At 56.0% G+C, this 18,753-nt stretch overlaps 1 protein-coding gene across 8 annotated transcripts in view; it reads right to left on the reverse strand.

Moving 5' to 3' along the window:
• The window catches only part of ARVCF (ARVCF delta catenin family member), a 50,838-nt gene extending 36,281 nt beyond the window's left edge, over positions 1-14,557 (reverse strand). For 4 of the 8 annotated variants that reach the window (XM_064578027.1, XM_045887131.3, XM_064578025.1 and 1 more), the window contains exons 1-2: positions 14,331-14,557; positions 9,574-9,626 (exon numbers count right to left, since the gene is read on the reverse strand). The gene's annotated coding sequence lies outside the window, so the exon portion shown is untranslated. Of the gene's footprint in view, positions 1-9,573; positions 9,627-12,069; positions 12,158-14,330 lie in introns of those variants that run through there. The other 4 variants (XM_064578028.1, XM_045887132.3, XM_045887133.3 and 1 more) reach the window with 2 other exon arrangements.
• Between the last annotated feature and the right edge of the window lie 4,196 nt (positions 14,558-18,753).

Consider the following 18,753-nt stretch of genomic DNA (forward strand, 5'->3'; position numbering starts at 1 on the left):
CATACATAAAAATATATAGGTTGTAGAATGGTGCTTGTCAGGAATGAAGGGTAGGGGAAATGGGGAGATGCAGGTCAAAGGGGATAATCTTTCAGTTATACAATAAGTTCCAGGGATCTAATGTACAGCATGGTGACTATAATTGACAATACTGTATTGTATACTTAGAAGTTGCTATGAGAGAAGTTGCTATGTTTATTTATTTATTTATTTATTTATTTTTTAAAGATTTTATTTATTTATTTTGACAGACAGAAACACAGCGAGAGAGGGAACACAAGCAGGGGGAGTGGGAGAGGGAGAAGCAGGCTCCCCGCTGAGTAGGGAGCCTGATGTGGGGCTCGATCCCAGGACCCTGGGATCATGACCTGAGCTGAAGGCAGACGCTTAACGACTGAACCATCCAGGCGCTCCGAAGTTGCTATGTTTAATGTTCTCACCATAACAATAAACAATGACAATTTATGTGAGATGAAGGATGTGTTAACTAATCTTATTGTGGCAAACATTTTGTAATACATATGTGTACCAAATCATCACACTGTACACCGTAAACTCACACAATGTTATATGTCAATTATAACTCAATAAGCTGGGGGGGAAATAGCCAAAGCTATACTCAGAGGCAAATTCACAGCTTTAAATAATTATTAAACAATAAAGAATGACTATGAATACGAGTGCACCAGAGCTGAATGAAAAACGCTAAAACATCCTTGCAACGAGCACCTTGTTTTCTATTTCTAAAGCTCTCCCAGGAGTAATACCCAGACAATTTCTAACAGAGAGAATCAACAACATAAATGATTCCAGAATACCTTTAAAAAAAATGAATGAATATGAATAATCTAGGACAAACCTAAAATAAGTTAGCACATAGGTATCTAAGTCCCCAAACCAAGATTCCCGTCGAAATGACCAATGCATTTCTGACTACCTCTCACATGCCAGAAATAGAAATTTCTCATAGATGTAGTTCAGAGAGGACAGGACTTAAAGAAGTTACAGAAAATTAACCTGTGAGTCCAGGATCACACTGTGAAGTTCTGTCACCAGCTTTTAGGCCTCTGCATGGGCCAAACGACACAACAAATCTGAACCCTCACCTGCTGCCACATATGGTAACAAAGGTGAGGGGGTGTTGGGGAAAGTGACCACCTTGGCCTCTGCTGCATGGCAGCCAGCACAGCATCTGGCACGTGGCAGGTACTCAATTCATTTCTTTGCAAGAAGGAAGCAAGGATGAACAGCCGGAAAACAGCATCTAGACCAACAGAGCACTGTGGCTCCCAGGCCTGGGCTGCACTGAGGAACCCGGGCCTGTGTTCTGTAGGGAGGCTGATTTTTGTGAAAAACTGGAGAAATGTCAGGAGAAAGACTGCCTTGGGCTCCTGAAGGCTCAGGAGAATGCCGCCTTGCTGAGGGCATCTCTGCATCTAGAACGATGCAGGGAGTGGGTCCACAGAGACCCTCACCCAGGCATAGCCTGCTGAGTCTGGAGGTGGGTGCAGCAAGGAGCGGGGCTGCCAGTGTGACAGGGACCAGACTTGTATCCTGGAGGCCATGGGGCATCTCATGGCAGGAGAAACCAGATAAATATTTGCTGAAGGAGTGAACAAGAGAACCAGGCCCAGCTCAAGAGCTTCCCCTGCCCTGGCTGAAGCAGCCCCTACCAGCTGCAGGGAAGGGGACAGCAAACACCCCTCCACTCCCACCCAGCCCCCTGGCCCTGCCCAAGACTGCTGTTCTCGGACCCGGGGTCTTGTCTGAGGTTCACTCCTCCTGCCCATCAACTGTGGGGATGCTCTGAGCAGTGGAGTCCGAGGAGGGGCACAGAGTCACCAGGAGCAAGGGGACGTGCCAGGGCCCAGGGTTCCCACAGGGCACAAGGCTGCTGCCTGTGTCATAGTCACAGATGGCCTCCTTCCCTGCACCATGCCCTGGGGCATTGCCTACCCCCACCCTCACTACACCTCTGGATGTCCTGGCCCTTTTATAAAGACAAAAGTTCGCAAGCATAAAGGCTTAAATAAAAATTAACTAATGCCCAGTTTCAAAGGTTTGGCAAAGAAACGTCTAAAATTATTTCTTCAAATACAAATATTGAAATAGTCTCATCATAACCAATAGCTCCCTACAGACAGGCAAATGCCAGAGAACTGTCACCAAGACACCTGGAAAGAGAAGATGTGCTTGCCTGGGGCAGGCCTGGGAGCAGGGCCCAGCTCTGCTTGCTGAGCCTCAGTTCCCCATCATAATTCCCTACCCCCATGCTGGGAGGCCCAAGAGAAAAGATGGTTTTGGTCCCATACAAGTCCCTGACCCAGCTGTGGTCCTAGCTATGGCCCTGCACCCTCTGGGGCCCTGGACAGGTCACCTGCCTCCCTGGGTGGCAATAAACCGGCCGCTCACCCTGGGCAGGAGGTGACAGGTGAGGCTGGCCGCCTGTGCCCACTGATGAGGGGGGTGGGAGGCTCAGGAATCCCAGAGCCCACACCTGCCCTCCCAAGCTGTGTTCAGGAAAGCCCCCTTTCCCAGCTCCAGTTCTCCTCAGAAGGCTCAGCATGTGGCCAGGGTACTTAGAACATACTATCCCAGGGGGCGCCTGGGTGGCTCAGTCATTAAGCATCTGCCTTCGGTTCAGGTCATGATCCCAGGACCCTGGGATTGAGCCCCACGTCGGGGTCCCCGCTCAGTGGGAAGCCTGCTTCTCCCTCTCCCACTCCCCCTGCTTGTGTTCCCTCTCTCGCTGTGTCTCTCTGTGTCAAATAAATAAATAAAATCTTAAAAAAAAAAAAATAGTATCACAGGGCCTGAACCTGGGACCTTCAACCACCTGCTGGCCTCTCTCCTGACCTCAGCATCCCTGCCTCCCCCTGCACACCTGTCCTTACTTCCCCCTGCATCCCTGCTCCTCCACTCTGTATTTCCATTTCTCTCTGGTACCTTCACTTCCCCTATTCCCTACCCTCTTTAGCAGACTTCCCTCTCCCTATAGCCTTGCCTCTTCCTTCCCCTGAACTCCCACCTTCCCTAAAGCCCCACTTTCCCCTATACCTCTGCCTCCTTGCACCCCTACCTCCCCTTGCAGCCCTACCTGCCCTGTCTCCTATACTCCTACATCCTTGCCCTTCCTTCCTCCTGCACCCCTCCCCTTCCCACCCGTTTCCCTCTCAGCCCTGTCAGGTCTTCTGGATCCCACGCTCACCCATGGTGGGTGAACTGGCTAGCCCATGGTATGCTCCGAGGGGCACGGCTGACACTCTCAGAGCCCTAGAGCCCTTCCCCCAGCATGGTCCTCTGGACAGGGTCAGGGTGCTGAGGTGCCTTGAGCCCTGGGCCTCCAACTGTGTGCAGAGGAGACTCCTCACTGAAGCTTCGACTCTTACTACAGAACCATCAGTGTGCCCTCCGCAAGGGTCCGAATGACTCACCTTGGAGGTAATCATCTGTGGGAGTGTTGGCCTCCAGACACCCTGGGCATCAGTCTGGGTGTGAGGAAGTACGCGTGAGACAGCCTGGTGGGAGCAGAGGCCGAGGGCCAAGGGGAGGCCCTAGCACCCACTGTGTGCAATGCCCACAGAGCCAGGGGACCAGCCTAGCCTCCTGATCACCCGCATCCCTCAGCACAGCACCAGGAGTGGGGTCACCTCACAGACGCCTGCTGGGACACCTGGGCTCCCATTTCACGCTTGAGGGGACAGGAGGTGAGGTGGGGGCCTCACTGGAGGTGTTCCTCCCTTCCTGGGGTCTGTGTCCTATGCAGGGCCCTGGGTGGGCTGTCTGAAGACAGTGGGCCTAGCTATCTCTTGGGAGAGGGGCTGTCACAGGGCCCACCCTTAGGCCACTCTCTCAGGTCTCGCTGGCATCTGATGGCTCCCACCAAGGCTCTGTCCCCAGCATGAGGATGCGTGTGCGTACACACACACACACACACACACACACCCCAGCAGTGCCTGAACCTCAAGATCAAGCCCAAGGTGTTTCAATGTAGAAAAACAGCTCTGAGCAAAAGTTATTTACTGCAGCGGCCCTGATGGTAGAGAACTGCAAACAGCCTGAGTCCATGATGAGATGTCCTTCTGAGCTCTTAGCTGAGGGGCACACAGGCCCCAGGGACAGAGGGGGCCTGACATGGGTGTGTGTGCCCCAGAGAAGCAGGACCAGCATAGTCAACCGCAAGTACTACCTGGAAATAGGGCACCCACCCTTCTGCATTGGCCAAGCATCCCAACACCAACATGGGAGATGCTGGTGGGTGCGGGGTGGGGATCACAACTTCCAGCCCCCTTAAACATGCACATGTGGAAATCACCTCCCAGGAACCTGTGGGAGGACAGAAAGTGCTGGGCTGTACAGACGCAACAGGTATGATTTCATTTTCCTTCTTTTCTGTATCTTCTACATTTTCTATAAACAAGCACATACTTATAATTTATTTTAAAAAGTAAAATGGATGGGCGCCTGGGTGGCTCAGTCCATTAGGCATCTGCATTCTGCTCAGGTCGTGATCTTGGGGTCCTGGGACCAATCCCTGCATCAGGCTTCCTGCTCAGCGGGGAGCCTGCTTCTCCCTCTCTCTCTGCCCCCTCCCTGCTTGTGCTCTCTCGCTCACTCTCTCTCCGTCAAATAAATAAAATCTTTAAAAAAAAAAAAAAAGAGGAAACTGGAGGTGGGGGTGCCTGGGTGGCTCAGTCGGTTAAGTTGATTTCAGCTCAGGTCATGATCTCAGGGTCATGAGATCAAGCCCACCCACATAGGGCTCTGGTATCCCAGAGTGTGCTTGAGATTCTCTCTTTCCCTCTTCCTCTGCTCCCCACCCCCGCTTGTGAGTGTGCTCTCTCTCTCTCTCTCCCCACCTCCCTCAAATAAATAAATAAATAAAATCTTTAAAAAGCAAAATGGGGGTCTTTGGTGCCATGGTCATTTGGCATCTACGGGTCAGTCTTGTGGCCTCTCCCTTGCTCTCAGCCCCTCAGGCACACCCAGGGGAGCCTGGGCCAGCAGGATCTAGGAGGTACCTCCTTTGGCCTTGATCTTGAGCCTGGAGTGACAGGAGGTGAAGGCGGATGCTGCTTTGTAAAGGGTGGGCCTTGCTGGGGCTGAGACCCCTTCACCTACACCATCGCAGACTTGTGAGTGGCCCAGGCCTCCATCTCCCCATCTGTACGCTCAGTGCCCCCTACCGCCCAGGCACTGTAGCCCAGATCCCACAGGCAGGGATGGCCAACAGAGGTGCCGGCGTCTCCCTCCGGGGCAGAAAGTGAAGGCCCTGAGAGCTTGGGGGCGGCAGCATCTCGCAGCCTCATTATCTTGCAAAATGCAGAGAGCAGCAAGTACATTCAGACGAATGAATGGCCTAATTAGGATTTCACGGAGAGTGAAAATATTTTGAAAAGAAAAAGTTTAACTAAAGGCATATTCGAAATACCAAACCCTTCAGCTGCAAAGTCAACCTGGCAAGATGTGCCAGGGGGGTGGGGTACTTCCATCTATCCACCTGATAGTGGGCAGCCTTCCTGCGGGCGAGATAAGCTGGGGGCTGGGAGCCCAGGGAAATGCAGGGCTGGGGTAAATGCTACCACGGGCTTGCAGAGACGGCCCAGGAGAGCCTGTGTGGGCCAGCACAGCACCATCTCGCCCATAGGCCTCACAAGGTTAGCCCTGCTTGCACGGGCCACACCAGCAGCTGTGAATCACCCTGAACAAGGATGGCACAGCCAGAAGCTGGTGTGGCACCCGAGACGTAACTGCGTCAAGCCCTTCACAAGGCCTACAGGGTGAGCAGAGCCAGGGTCTGAGCCCAAGTCCTCTGTGCAGAACGTTCTTCCTCCTGCCTCGCCTGAGAAGCACGGGCTGTGGGGCTGGGAAAGGGATTGGGGCTCCTGTGGCGACCTGCCCACCTGGAAATGACACAGGAGTCTGATGACAAAGGCCCCTGGATGCCTGGCTGAGAGTTGCACAGGACAGAGAACAGCAATCAGGCACCAGGCTCTCCAGCCACACCAGCAGGGGCCCTGCTTCTGAGGGGCTCTACCGTGCAGGGACCTCTTTTCTCAGAGGGGGGACAGGCTCTCTTGTGGGAGCCCTGAGACATGGGGAGACTGGCATAGGACATGCCACAGACCCACACAGGGAGGACCAATTGGCTCCAAAGAGTGAAGCCTAAGGTGAATCCCACAGAAGTCCCAGGGAGAGGGACCCAACAGAGTGGTTCCAACAAGCACATGTAGGGTAAACGTGCAGAATAACCATGACTTTTTTTTTTTAAGATTTTATTTATTCATTTATTTGAGAGAGTGAGAGAGCGAGCACATGAGAGGGGGGAAGGTCAGAGGGAGAAGCAGACTCCCCGCCGAGCAGGGAGCCCGATGCGGGACTCGATCCCGGGACTCCAGGATCATGACCTGAACCGAAGGCAGTCGCCTAACCAACTGAGCCACCCAGGCGCCCATAACCATGACTTTTGATAACAAAGACTGATCAAGGGGAGGCTCCAACCTGATATTTTTAATCAGGCAGTGGTCCCTGGCTAAGGGCTAGACACTTGCCACGGGCACCAGAAACCTGAGGACACATTACATGATGCTTCCAACTTCTGGTGACAGAAAATGTTAGTCAAGAAATGGTTCAGGGGTGGGGGCGCCTGGGTGGCTCAGATGGTTAAGCGTCTGCCTTCAGCTCAGGTCATGATCCCAGGGTCCTGGGATCGAGCCCTACATCGGGCTCCCTGCTCCTTGGGAGCCTGCTTCTCCCTCTGCCTCTCTCTCTCTCTCTGTCTCTCATGAATAAATAAATAAAATCTTTAAAAAAAAAAAAAAGAATTTGTCAAAGAAATGGTTCAGGGGTGCCTGGGTGGCTCAGTTGGTTAAGCATCTGCTTTTGGCTCAGGTCGTGATCCCAGGGTCCTGGGATTGAGCCCTGTGTCGGGCTCCCTGCTCAGTGGGGAGTCTGCTTCTCCCTCTCCCTCTGCCCCTCTACCCTGCTCATGCACTCTCTCTCTCTCAAATGAATGAATAAATAAAATCTTAAAAAAAAAAAAAAAGAAATGGTTCAGATACAAGTGAAAAATAAAGTTAAATCCTCAACCTACATTTATGTCAAAATAAATTCTAGATAGATGAAATCTTGAATGTAAAACACTAAACTAGAAATACCTCAGGAAAAGATAGGGGCGCCTTTACCTGATTAGGTGCTCTGGAAGGACAATGGAATAACTAAAAAAGGAAAACGTTCATTGAATTTCACCGTAAAATATAAAAATTTCCATCATAAACAAAAATCGAAAGACTGAGAAAGAACTTGCAGGCACACAGATGAGGGAAGAATTCATACTTTAAAATAAAGATTCCATGGGCGCCTGGGTGGCTCAGTTGGTTAAGCGACTGCCTTCGGCTCAGGTCATGATCCTGGAGTCCCAGGATCGAGTCCCGCATCGGGCTCCCTGCTTGGCAGGGAGTCTGCTTCTCCCTCTGACCCTCACCTCTCTCATGCTCTCTCTCTCTCATTCTCTCTCTCAAATAAAGAAATAAAATCTTTAAAAAAAATAAATAAATAAAGATTCCAATCAATGACTGAGAAACACATCAAAACCCCAAAAAACCCCAGCACGGGTCCAGTGGTCACAGAAGCGCAGCCATGCTCAGCACAGCTGTGCGGAGGCTGATGACAAGGCTGCCACGGGGCAAGGCCAGGCTGGGGGAGGGGGGCTCCCCAGGAGGTGGTATCAGTGCTGGCATGGCTGCAATGAAGGGCACCCACAGCCCTGCACTGCCTTCCGGCTCCCCCTTCTCAGGGAGCCCTGCAATTCTCATCACCAGCTTGCAGTTCTACGGTTGGCCCCTTTCTCTCTTTGTTGCCGCCTTCTTGGCCAGGCCAGGGGTTGCCCGAGGGGATGTGATGGGGTCACAACACTCAGCATTTGACATGGAGCTCAGCAACTGGGTACCGAATGGCTGAAGGTGAGTATGGGAGATACACAGGTGCTTGCCATCAGCCCCTATCCCAACTTAGTCCCCAGGTCTCCCCCTCCCCATCTCCCTCTTGATGTGGTCAGGGCTACACCCCAGGGTCCCCACAGAGCAGGGAAGCCCTAGCCAGGGCCCAGCTTCTGCTTCCCAGTTTGTGAAATGGTCCCAGCCCAGAGGAGAGATGGCAGGAAGAACACAGCTATCATTCCAGTGCCCATGGCAGGCATGAATAGTTCATCACTGTAGCAGATAAGAATAATCAATCACCACACTCAAGAAGGACAGGACAGAAACAAGAGAGAGGAAAACGCAGAGAGAGACACAGAGAAGACCAGAGAAAAACGGGGAGAAGACCAGGAGAAGGAGGTAGAAAGGGATAAACAGGGACAGGAAACAAGCAAGCAATGCTGGGAGACTGGGCAAGAGCAGCGGGCAGGATAAGGGAGACCCTGTGACCAGAGCTATCGTTTGGTGTCTGGCTGGTTGGCCTACCAGGAGTTAAGGGGGGTAGGGGCCAGCACCCTGCCAACCTCACCCCCAGATACCACGTCACCCATACCACAAGAAATGCCACGTTCTGAGCCCTGGATGCAGCCCGAGCCTCTTCATCCCAATCCAGAGGCCCCCCCCTCCCCCAGCCCAACAGCCAGCCACTGAGCTGCCTGGCCTGACCTTGATCGGCCCAGGGGTACACCGCCAGGTGGCAGCAGATGCACAGCTACCACCAGCCCAGCAGGCAGCTTCCCACACCCACAGTCATGTGGAATAGGGAAGAAGGAGCCAGGCCCTGTCCCTCCCTGTCCTACAGCCCCTGGCACAGAACACTGAGGTGTCTGGAGGCCTGGGGGCTCCTAGGTGTGTGGCCACTGTCTTCTCATCACACAGCATGGCACTGGCTGGGCCAGGCCGTCCACACTGGATCCTTGGGGCCACTGAGAATCCACAGGGCTGGGTTGGCCAAGCCTCCCATAGAGACAGCGCCCGGTGGGGCAGGAGCAGATGGCTGGGTTGGGACTGGGCACCCATACTGGAGGAACAAGAATGACCAGAGGCATTGTCTTTAGCCATCGCCACTCTATAAATGCAGCCACCGCAGCAAACTCTCACGGGCCCAGGTGCTAGCAGCACGTACTTCCCCACCACTCAGAGGGACCCAGGGGACACAGGGACCACACTGCTTCCCAGCCCTGCCATACTCCCCAGGCACCATGCCTTAGTCTCACTGGAGGAGCGACTACCAGGTAAACCTACAAACACTGGTAACACCCAGGGCCATGGGCTAGCACATGACAGTCTGTCCCCAGCTGGTAGTTCTAGTCTCCCCCGGGCAGGAGGGACCACCTGAGCTAAGAGCCAAGCTGGGTAGGCTATGCTGACACCAGACACTGCATGGCAGGCATCCAAGTCAAGATAGGTGAAGATCAGATCCAGCCAACATCCCAGTGTCAGCCCCACTGCAGGCTCATCCCCAGAGTGAGGCTGACCGGAAGCATACACCACCCTGGGCCATCCCTCTGTCAGTCACACCTGCCAGGCCCACCGGGACACTCTTCTGTCCTATGCAAAGAGGGGGACATCCCCAGGCCAAGCCCAGGTCACTTACCTGTCTTGAGGGAGATCAGCATGTCCCAACGCCCATCCTGCCAGTCCCAGCTCCTGCAGGGAAACCACAGGGTACCTTGTGAGAGCCACCTGCTGGGCTAAGTCCCTTCTAGATGAGGCCAGACCCCTGGTGGGGCAGTGTCATCCCTGACCCTGAGGTCATCTGGTGGCACTCCTGACATGTACCCACACATTCGTGCACGTACTCTTATCCCCATTCGACTGGAACCGTGGTGTCTGCAGTTTATGTCAGACTACCACCGTCCCTTGTAAATGTTTCTACTGCTGTTGACTAGTCTTCGAAACTGTGACTGTTCAGCTGTAGACTGGTAATAATGTCTTCCCCATTCCAGAAGGCTGGGTGTGCTTCGTCGTGATAAACAGTACAGCAAGGAGAACTTCTGCACCAGGGTCCCACTGCCTCCCCCCAACACTTGCCTAGCTCTGCTCCCCTCTCCGGGACCCCACTCCTGCCCTGTGCAACAGGCCATTTGCCTCTCCTGATGCTCCTTGGGGCCAGCCCAGAACCCGAGTCCCTGTTAGGCAGGCAGCCCAGCTCCCAGACCCTGGGACCAAGGGGCCAGAGTTATGGCTAGGTATGCTTCACATGCAGGAGCTACAGGCCCCATGGCTTCCTGTCTCAGCCCATGACCTAGAGGACACATTCCCTGTCACTTTATCTAGGCCTGCGGACCATGCCAGAAAGTGTTTACATTAATAAAAATGAAAAACAGGGTGGTGGGCACCTGGCTGGCTTGGTTCGTAGAGCATGCAACACTCTCTTTTTTTTTTTTTTAAGGTTTATTTATGTATTTGACAGAGAGAGAGAGAGGGAGAGGGAGGGAAAGAACAAGCAGGGGTAGCAGGGAGGGAGAAGCAGATGCCCTGCTGAGCAGGGAGCCCAATGTGGGGCTTGATCCCAGGACCCTAAGATCATGACCCGAGCCGAAAGCAGATGCTTAATTGACTGGGCCACCCAGGCACCCTAAAGAGCATGCAACTCTTCAAGCCCTGCGTTGGATGTAGAGATTACTTAAAAATAAAATCTTTAAAACCAGAAACCAAAGCCAGGGTGGCACAAAGAGGAGGGGAGGTCTGGGTTGCAAATGGAAAGCCATCTCTGGGGAGTCAGGGGTGATAGAAGCTCTCTCCCCTGGGCTCTACAGTGTTTTCCAGATCGTTCCTCTATCTAATCTTCCTTTGTGGATGTGGCATGTATGGGGGTGAGCACCAAAGGCTTCCTGCAGGAGGAGGGTAGGGGAAGTGGGAGGCTCTGGGGGATGCAGGATGGTGGCAGCTTTGGGAGGCATGGGTCCCCAAGGCACCCTTGTCACAGGACACTGTATAGATGGGGGCAGGGCAGGGCCTGACAGGAGCCCTGAGGGAGTGGACAGACGTGGATCTGAAGAGAAGACGAGTGACAGGATCTGTGATGAGAGTGCAGGGGGTACCTGTCTCGGGAATCCCTTCTTAGCTCCCCCTCAGGGCTGATCTGTAGGCTTTGGGGTCACTTACTCGGCCAAGGACCCCTGAGCCAGGAGCCTTGGGGCTAAGGGAGCCACCAACCCTGCATCTTATTGGGCTCCATCCCCAAATGAGGAAGGTCTGGAGAAGTGGAGCAACTCCACCTGGCTATACAAGCCTCAGCCTAACCATGCCATGGGCCTCCCCACACTGGCATACCCCGAAAATCTGTCCAGTCTGTCCCCTCTCTTGGGAAGGCCTGCTGCATCTCCGATTGGGGCAGGAACCCAGCGGCCTGTCCTGCAAAGCCATGGACTGGTCATGTGTCCATGGCATGAGGCAGCTCCATGAGCACAAAGTGAAGAGTCCAGAAGAGGGATGGGGCCCCAGCTGGGTGGGCTGGGCGGGGAACTTGGGGCTATGGCAGGTGATGAGGAACCCGGGTGGTGGGTGGGGGGGGCGGTGGGGGGGGTCAGGCAGGTCTGTCTAGGAGCCCGTTCTGCACTCAAACCTCACGCCTTCCTCCACTGTGACACATCCTGACGTGCTCTTCCAGGCTGCTGGCCACTTTGGGTGCAATGTGAAAAGGCACCCGCTTCTGTGGCACCTTCTTTCACAGATAAAGTGGAAGAGGCACAGCCTCACCCTGACAGGCTGGTTCAGAGTCCGCACCAGGACCCTTAGATGCTGGCAGGGTCAGCCTATGGAAGCCAAGGAGTCCCCTGGGGCCCAGGTCTGAAGGCGGCCTCACTCAGGGCCTGTTTTTCATTGTCCTTGCCCGAGCCTGCGCTCAATCACGCTGCCATTCAGTCCCTGGGTCTCCCCTTGCCTGAACTAAAGGTGGTGAGGGGCTCTGGGGGCTACTGAGGGGCCTTGTTCCTCTCCAGCTCTGTACCCTGGACAGGCAGTCTGGAGAAAGCAGAGCTACGGCCTCCCCACCAGGTTCCTCAGGAAGGGTCCCAGCCCTGAGGGAGGCTGGGTGGGGCCAGTCTCGCCTGCCATGGCAGTCCTGGGTGCCCTCTGGTGGCCGTACCAGCTAGTCGCCGCTTTCCTGGAGGCTGTTGGCTCCTCAAGATCCACTGGGGCAGTGGGAAGAGCCTGACACAAGGTGGGGGAAGGGATGAGATGGGGATGAAATGGGTGTCCATTGCTCTGGGCTCATCTTCCTGACCTGTGAAATAAACCGAACTGTACAGCTGTCCCAGTCAGGAAAGCCCAATAAGGGATTCCTGACCCCATGTTCCCTCTGGTTACTCCCAATCCTGGGTCTCCTGCTGAGCAGCCCAAGACTTCATCACTATCTTGATGGAAGCTGGTGGTAAAAAAACAGATGCCTTCCCCTGACTTGAGCCGCCACTGGGAAGTCCCCAGAACCCCCAATGGCCCCCTGGCAGTCCACAGGGCTTGCCCCACCCTCCCTCCCCCTGCTGAGGCCAGACCAGGTCACAGGGCAGATGTTAGGGACTGGCTAGGACTCTAGCATGCCTAGTGTCCTTGCCCCCCAGCTGTGTGTAGCTCTTGGCTTCCCTTAAAGGTGCAGGACCCCACTCTTCATGCCCTTCAGGCCTGACTCTTGGGGTGAAGTGGGTGTGGTGAATCTATCCTGAATCTTTAGGCAGCACAAACAGGGATGGAAGTACAACCCTGCTTTCACAGAGCCTCAGAGATACAGAGACCTGAGGGGCCACCTCTGGAGGAGGCACCATGCAACCCCAACGTGGCATGGGGAAGCTAACTTAGCAGGACTGAGAGCTGGCCCAGTTTACCTGGGAGGGTCATGGACTGCAGGTACTTGTGTCTACGTAGAAAAGACTGGGAAGAAGAGCAGGGCAGGGGTTGGCTTGGCTGTGATCCTCCTTCCTAGGCCAGGACTAGAATCCTGAGCATAGTGAATGCTCTGTGCCCAGCCCTGCGCTGGGTGCCAGTGGACCATAGACTTGAGGGAGCAGGGGACAGACATGGTACTGTGGGTGGGACAGGGCAAGGTTGGGGGAAAGGATGCATTCCAGATTCACAGCCCTACATGCTGTGGCCAGACCCAAGGTCTGGACCACCTACTCAGGAACTACTGGCCATGGGCCCAGTATACTGTGTAGAGAGTTTTGACTGTCTCCTGTGTCCAGCACCATCCCAGATCCGGAGATACACTGAACACAAGACAGGCAGGACCTGCTCTGGACCAGCAGACCTTTGGTGGTGGCTTGCATCTCAAGTGGAGGCAGGGGGAGGGGATGGAGGCACTCAGTCCACCCTTGGTGCATGTCCTCATGGGGACAGGTTGCCCTCACAGGCACTAAGCTGCTCATCTCCCAACCCCCTGGGTTTATAAATCCTGACTTGGTGTGTGTCCTGCACAGTAATGTAGGTGACAACTGGAACGGGTGTGAGAAAGGAGTAACCACCTGAGGTTACACTGAGAGCCTAGCCCAAAGGATGAAACACTGTTGGGGTGATTCTTTTCTCTTGTTTCTAAACATGCCTGGGTCTAGAGGGAAAACAGCCAGAGTCCCTGAGCTCCGTTTTCAGTGATAACTTACGCACAAGTTAGAAACAGTGACATGTTTTAAGTACCCAACATTTAATTAAACATTAAAATGGGAAGGCTTGGGATCTCAGGCTGCCTGCCCTGCGGCCACACCTCAACAAACCCAGGCTGAGTACCACCCCGACTGGGGAGAACCCACCTCTGCCGGGGGCCCGGTGTCCCACCGAGGGGACCCAGGGGTGGCGGAACAGGGGGATCCCCGGTCAGGGCGGCCCCGTTCAGGGCACTAGGCAGGGACTCCGGGCGGCATCCCCTCCCTCGTCCTCTAGGCGGCGGGAGCAGCGGGAGCGGGGACATCCCCTTGGCCCCGCCGTGCCCCAGCGGGTTCCAGTGGCGCGCCGCCCCAGGAAAGTTCCCCGGCCCCGCCGCCCCTGGGGCCCCTGGAAAGTTCCCGTGACTGCCGGATCCCAGCCGCAAGGCGCCCGGCGTCGCGCAGGGCGGTCAAGGCTGCGGGTTCCGGCCGCGTCTCGGCGGGGGCGCGCGGTGCGGGGCGCCCGGGCAGGCCGCGCACAAAGGGACCCGTCCCCGTGGTCCAGGGTCTCGCGCACCGCGGCGCGGGCTAGGGGCAGGTGGGGCGGAGCCCGGCTCCTTCCCCGGCCGCGATACCCGGCCGGACTTCGATTCCCCGCTCAGGAGCCCACCTAGACGCCGGCCCCTGCTGGACCGCAACCTGGATCCCGTCCGGGACCTCTGGCCTCGTCCCAATCCCGGCCTCGACCTCCGGACCCCGCCCCCCGGCCTGAGCCTACCTGGAGCGCGGCGTGGGCGGCCCCGCAGCGTGGCCCCCGCCCCCAGACGGGCGTCCCCGGGTCTCTCGGCGCACCCGGCGCGGCGTCCCCAGGGCGCGGCGGGGTTAGCGGTCCGCGGGGCCTCAACTTGGGCCGGTGCGGGGGCGGACCCCTCCCGGGCCCAGCGTGCAGCCCCGGGGCCAGCCCTCCCCGCCCCTCGCGCGGCCCGTGCGCAAAGCGGGTCTGGCCGGCTACGCGACCCTCCGCCCCGCCCCATCCGAACGCGAATTTTCCCATTGGCCGGGAGACCCAGGGCGGCCCGGCAACCGGCGCCGATTGGACGGACGCTGGGAGACGCCGGCTTGCCATTGGGCTCCCGGGGTGTCCGTCCCGGACGACGACCGGCCCCTTCGTGGAGTGGCCGAGGCCCCGGCACCTGCCGGGACCGCTGCGGCGCGGCCGGGGCCTCGGGCCGCCCCCCCTCGGCCGCGTTCGAGGACGTCCCCAGACCGTCCGGCCCGGAGCGGGGATTGGCAGGCCTTGCGCCCCTTCCCGGGACTCCAGCCTGGCTGCCTCCTTCACTGCCCCTAGCTCACTGGGATCCTTCTCAGGCGTCAGCAGTTCGCCCGGGTGCTGCGCGCCGCGCCCTCCTGTCAATATCTAATTGTGTTCTTCACACAATCCGCGAGGGAGAGTTCTGCCGCCTTCCCATTTTACAGATGGGAAATTGAAGCTCAGAAAGGTTCTCACTTGCTTTAGGTCTCCGGGGCTGAAACCTAGTCCGTTACACTCCCGGGCCTGCGGCTTCTTTCTCCCTCGTCGCCCCGGGGTCCTCACAGAGAGGCGGGGCTCAGAGACCTTGGCTCAGCGACGCTGGATAGGGAGACGTGTTTCTGAGGGCAGAAAGGGCCTTTCGGTGAAATAGAGGTTTTCCTCTGCCACCAGGCCTGAATCTCCGGACACCTTGTCTCAGCCCACCCTGCAGGACTGCCACAGGACTGCCGTCCCTCATCTCCTCCAAATCACCTCAGTCAGGGCCTGGGAGGGGTGGGGGAGGAGTTTGTGTGTTTATCACCACCTCCTCTTCCTGGTGTCCCATTTCCTCCACCCTACCTGGGATCTTGGAGGAAACCTGTGGGGTGCAACCACCTGAGTAGAGTTTCGCACAGGTTGCATTTTTCTGCCAGGTGGAGAGCGGCCACCTGGTCCCTGCAGTGACACAAGGCACACATATATGACCACAAATGGGACCATGATCCCTGGCCAGCTCCACTTAACTTTGTGGGGGGGGGCACCAGTGGGGGTGCTGCCCAGTGGGGCTTACTTCAGGGGGTTCAGGAGATGGTGGCCCCTTGGCCAGTGACTCTGGCTCACGCTTAGTTCTAAGTCTTTCCTACCCTGGTTGCACCTGGAGATGACCAGATTCTCAGCCCACCATATTCCCCATGTCCACCCAGGGAGTCACAGGCCCATGACAGCGCTAATGGAGAGACCAGACATTCATGTCTTATCCACCCACATCAGGGATCCAGAGTGTTCACACCATAGTTGCTTGCTCGGAACAAAGAAAGTGAAGTGCTGTAGGGCTAGAACTCACCATTGGTACCACCATTGGGTCCCCCCTGTGGTACCTGGCGCACATAGCAAATCCACCCTAGCCTTTTGAAGCCAGGCTGCCACCACCAGTCAATTGGAGTTGGCACTTGAGATGAGAGCCGTTTGACACTCTGGCATAGTGATGTTGCCTGCGGCTCTGGGCAGATGGAACGCAGTGTCCTTCTTTGGAACACAGGGGCCCCTATGAGCAAGATAGCTCTTGTCCTGTGGAGCTGCACCATTGGTGACATTCTGAGCCAGCGGCTGTGTGGGTTGAGGGGTTCTCTTCCCTCCATTAGGAGTGGATCTCATTAGTCCAACTGTCCCTACAGATTTCTCCAGGGGCATTGGACCCTGGTCTTCCTGGAGCCCTATTCTCATAGTGAGCTTGTGGTCCAGCATCATCCCTTCCCCCCACACTTGCTGATAGTGGCAGGAGGAGCCAGACAGACCTCTGGTGAGAGAGCAAAAGGAGAATTGTGCTCCAGAATTGGCCTAGGTGAGGACTTCCTCTCCGCCCCCCACTCCAGGCAGGATTCTGTCTCCCAGGCTGGATCACTAGCCACATACAGAGGAGTAGGGTGGACAGTATCAGTTCCAAGAGGACACAAGGCCACTCAGTGGGCCCACCATGACCCAGGCTGTAGGTAGGGGTCAGGAACAGGGAGCCCCTACAGTGTGACCAGTGGCACAGGGACCAGTAACCTAGTCTCTTCCCTCTCTCCCACCCTCTCCACCCAGCTGTGGGACAGTTCTGTGGGGACATCCCTGGGACATGTGAGCAAAGCTATAGGGACAAAAAGGTTTTAGCTGGAGGTCAGGAAGAACTTCTCAACAGCGGCAAATGTTCAGAGACCAGAAGGGTGACCAAATAAGGCAGTGAGCTCCCCAGCTAAGGATGTGTGAACTCTTTGCAGCCCTGAGACCCCAGGGGTCAGCTTCCCACCCCGACCCATCTTATCTGGTCTTATCTGCTCCCTAGCACTGAATGTTGTTAATTGGAGTCAGCAAAGACAAAGACTATCAGAGTACCTGACATGGCTCCATCCAGATGGGGAGAGTGTAGCTAGAAGTGGGGCTGGCCCATGGCCATATGCTTCTGTGGCAGACCAGGATTTGAACCTCTGTCCAACCCATGCATGACTGCATTCCTCTTTGCTAGCAACAGGAAAGCACCATTCTGTGTCCCACTCCCCTGAGGCATGTTGCCCAGTGGTTTGGGGCAGACCACTTTGCAACTGCTGCCTTGTACCCCAGGGTGTGGTCACACATGTCTAAGCCCCAAGTCTTCTTTTTTTTTTTTAAAGATTTTATTTTATTTATTTGAGAGAGAGTGAGAAAGAGAGAGGGAGCATGAGAGGGGGAAGGGTCAGGAGGAGAAGCAGGCTCCCCGACAAGCAGGGATCCCAATGTGGGACTCGATCCCAGGACTCCAGGATTATGACCTGAGCCAAAGGCAGTCGCTTAACCAACTGAGCCACCCAGGTGCCCCTCCCCAAGTCTTCTTATTTAGCACTATCACCTCTCGGGTGGACTGAAAGGTCTGGCTGCCCAGAGGGAAATCACTGGCACCAGCCCAGGAGGATTCTGCTGCTGGATGGTGGGAGGAAGGACCATGCATCAAGTTGAGTCTGCTGCCTGCTGGCCATGAGTCCTTGGATATCTGGAGTCCTCAGTTTCCATGTCTGTAAAGGGCTCCTATTGGGTTCCAGGAGGAACACAGAAAAGATGGCAAGAGAATTGGGTGGAATAGGCATTTGGGTGTGTCAGGGAGTTTTGGGATCCACTCTTGCCTTTGTTGATCACGAGTCAGGCCCTTTCCTTCTCTAAACCCGTTTTCCACAGGGCATCAGTGCTCTGAGTCAGGATCAGGACAGTAGGTCTTCACACAGGACTGTGGATTTAATTCAGCCACTGCCACTTGCTATCCTTTTTTAAAGTGGTGTAACTGCTCTGAGCTTCAGTGTTTGCATCTGTAAAATGGGGGGAATGACACCTGTGGACTGGGACCCTGGGTTTGGAGTGCTTAACACATTGTTATTATCCTCAATGTAACTGTCATCCTTGTCCTAGTTTGCTGAGCGCCCACTTTGGAGTAGGCCCTGGGCCCTGGGCCTCTGACTCTCCACTTTCTCTGCACTTAGGCCCTAGACACAGCCTAGAGGACACTGAAGGCAGGGAGCCCAGCAACTGCCTCTGTCCTGTTGAAAGGCCCCCAGTCAGTGCCCCTTCCCGCCCTTTTGCTCACTTGCTCAAGCATTACAGCTGAGGGTGGGCCAACACTTCCTCCTAGGGCCTGGACCTGCAAAACAGCGACCAAGTGGGCTCAAAGGCCACAGTGGCTGGGTGGGTCTGGAGTACCCGGTCCAGGGTCTGTCCCGAGTGTGGCAGGATTGCGGGGGGTAGGGGTGGTAGTGGGGGTTGGTGCAAAGGCCAGAGTAGCAGAAGCTGAACTGAACTGGGAGCCATAAAGAAAAGGGAGGGATGGCCAGGTCTACAGCCAGTGGGTGTGGAACAGGACCCAGCCTGAGGGGCGGGTCCGGAAGTGGGCATCCCCCTATCGCTCCCAGAGAAGGCCGCCAGGTGGTTTGGTGACCTATGGCCCCTGGAGTTCAGACCGCGGCCCTGATGGGTCCACGAAGGCATGCTCTTGGGGCGGCAGCAAGCGGCAGCGACCTCCCACGGGCGTCCTCCGGCGTGGGGAGCCGAGAAGCCTGGGAAAGCCGCGGGGGTCACGAGACCCCCAGACGCCCCCGCAGCCCCGAGGCTTGGCGCAGCCCTGGGGGCGGAGCGCCGGGAGGGCTGCAGCCCCCGAGTGACAGCGCGCCCAGCCAACGGTGCTCGGGGT

The sequence above is a fragment of the Mirounga angustirostris genome, unplaced genomic scaffold, assembly GCF_029215605.1.
Source record: "Mirounga angustirostris isolate CCGP_5_RB_7025 unplaced genomic scaffold, mMirAng1.0.hap1 SCAF_14, whole genome shotgun sequence".
In the NCBI taxonomy this organism is placed as follows: Eukaryota; Metazoa; Chordata; class Mammalia; order Carnivora; family Phocidae; genus Mirounga; species Mirounga angustirostris.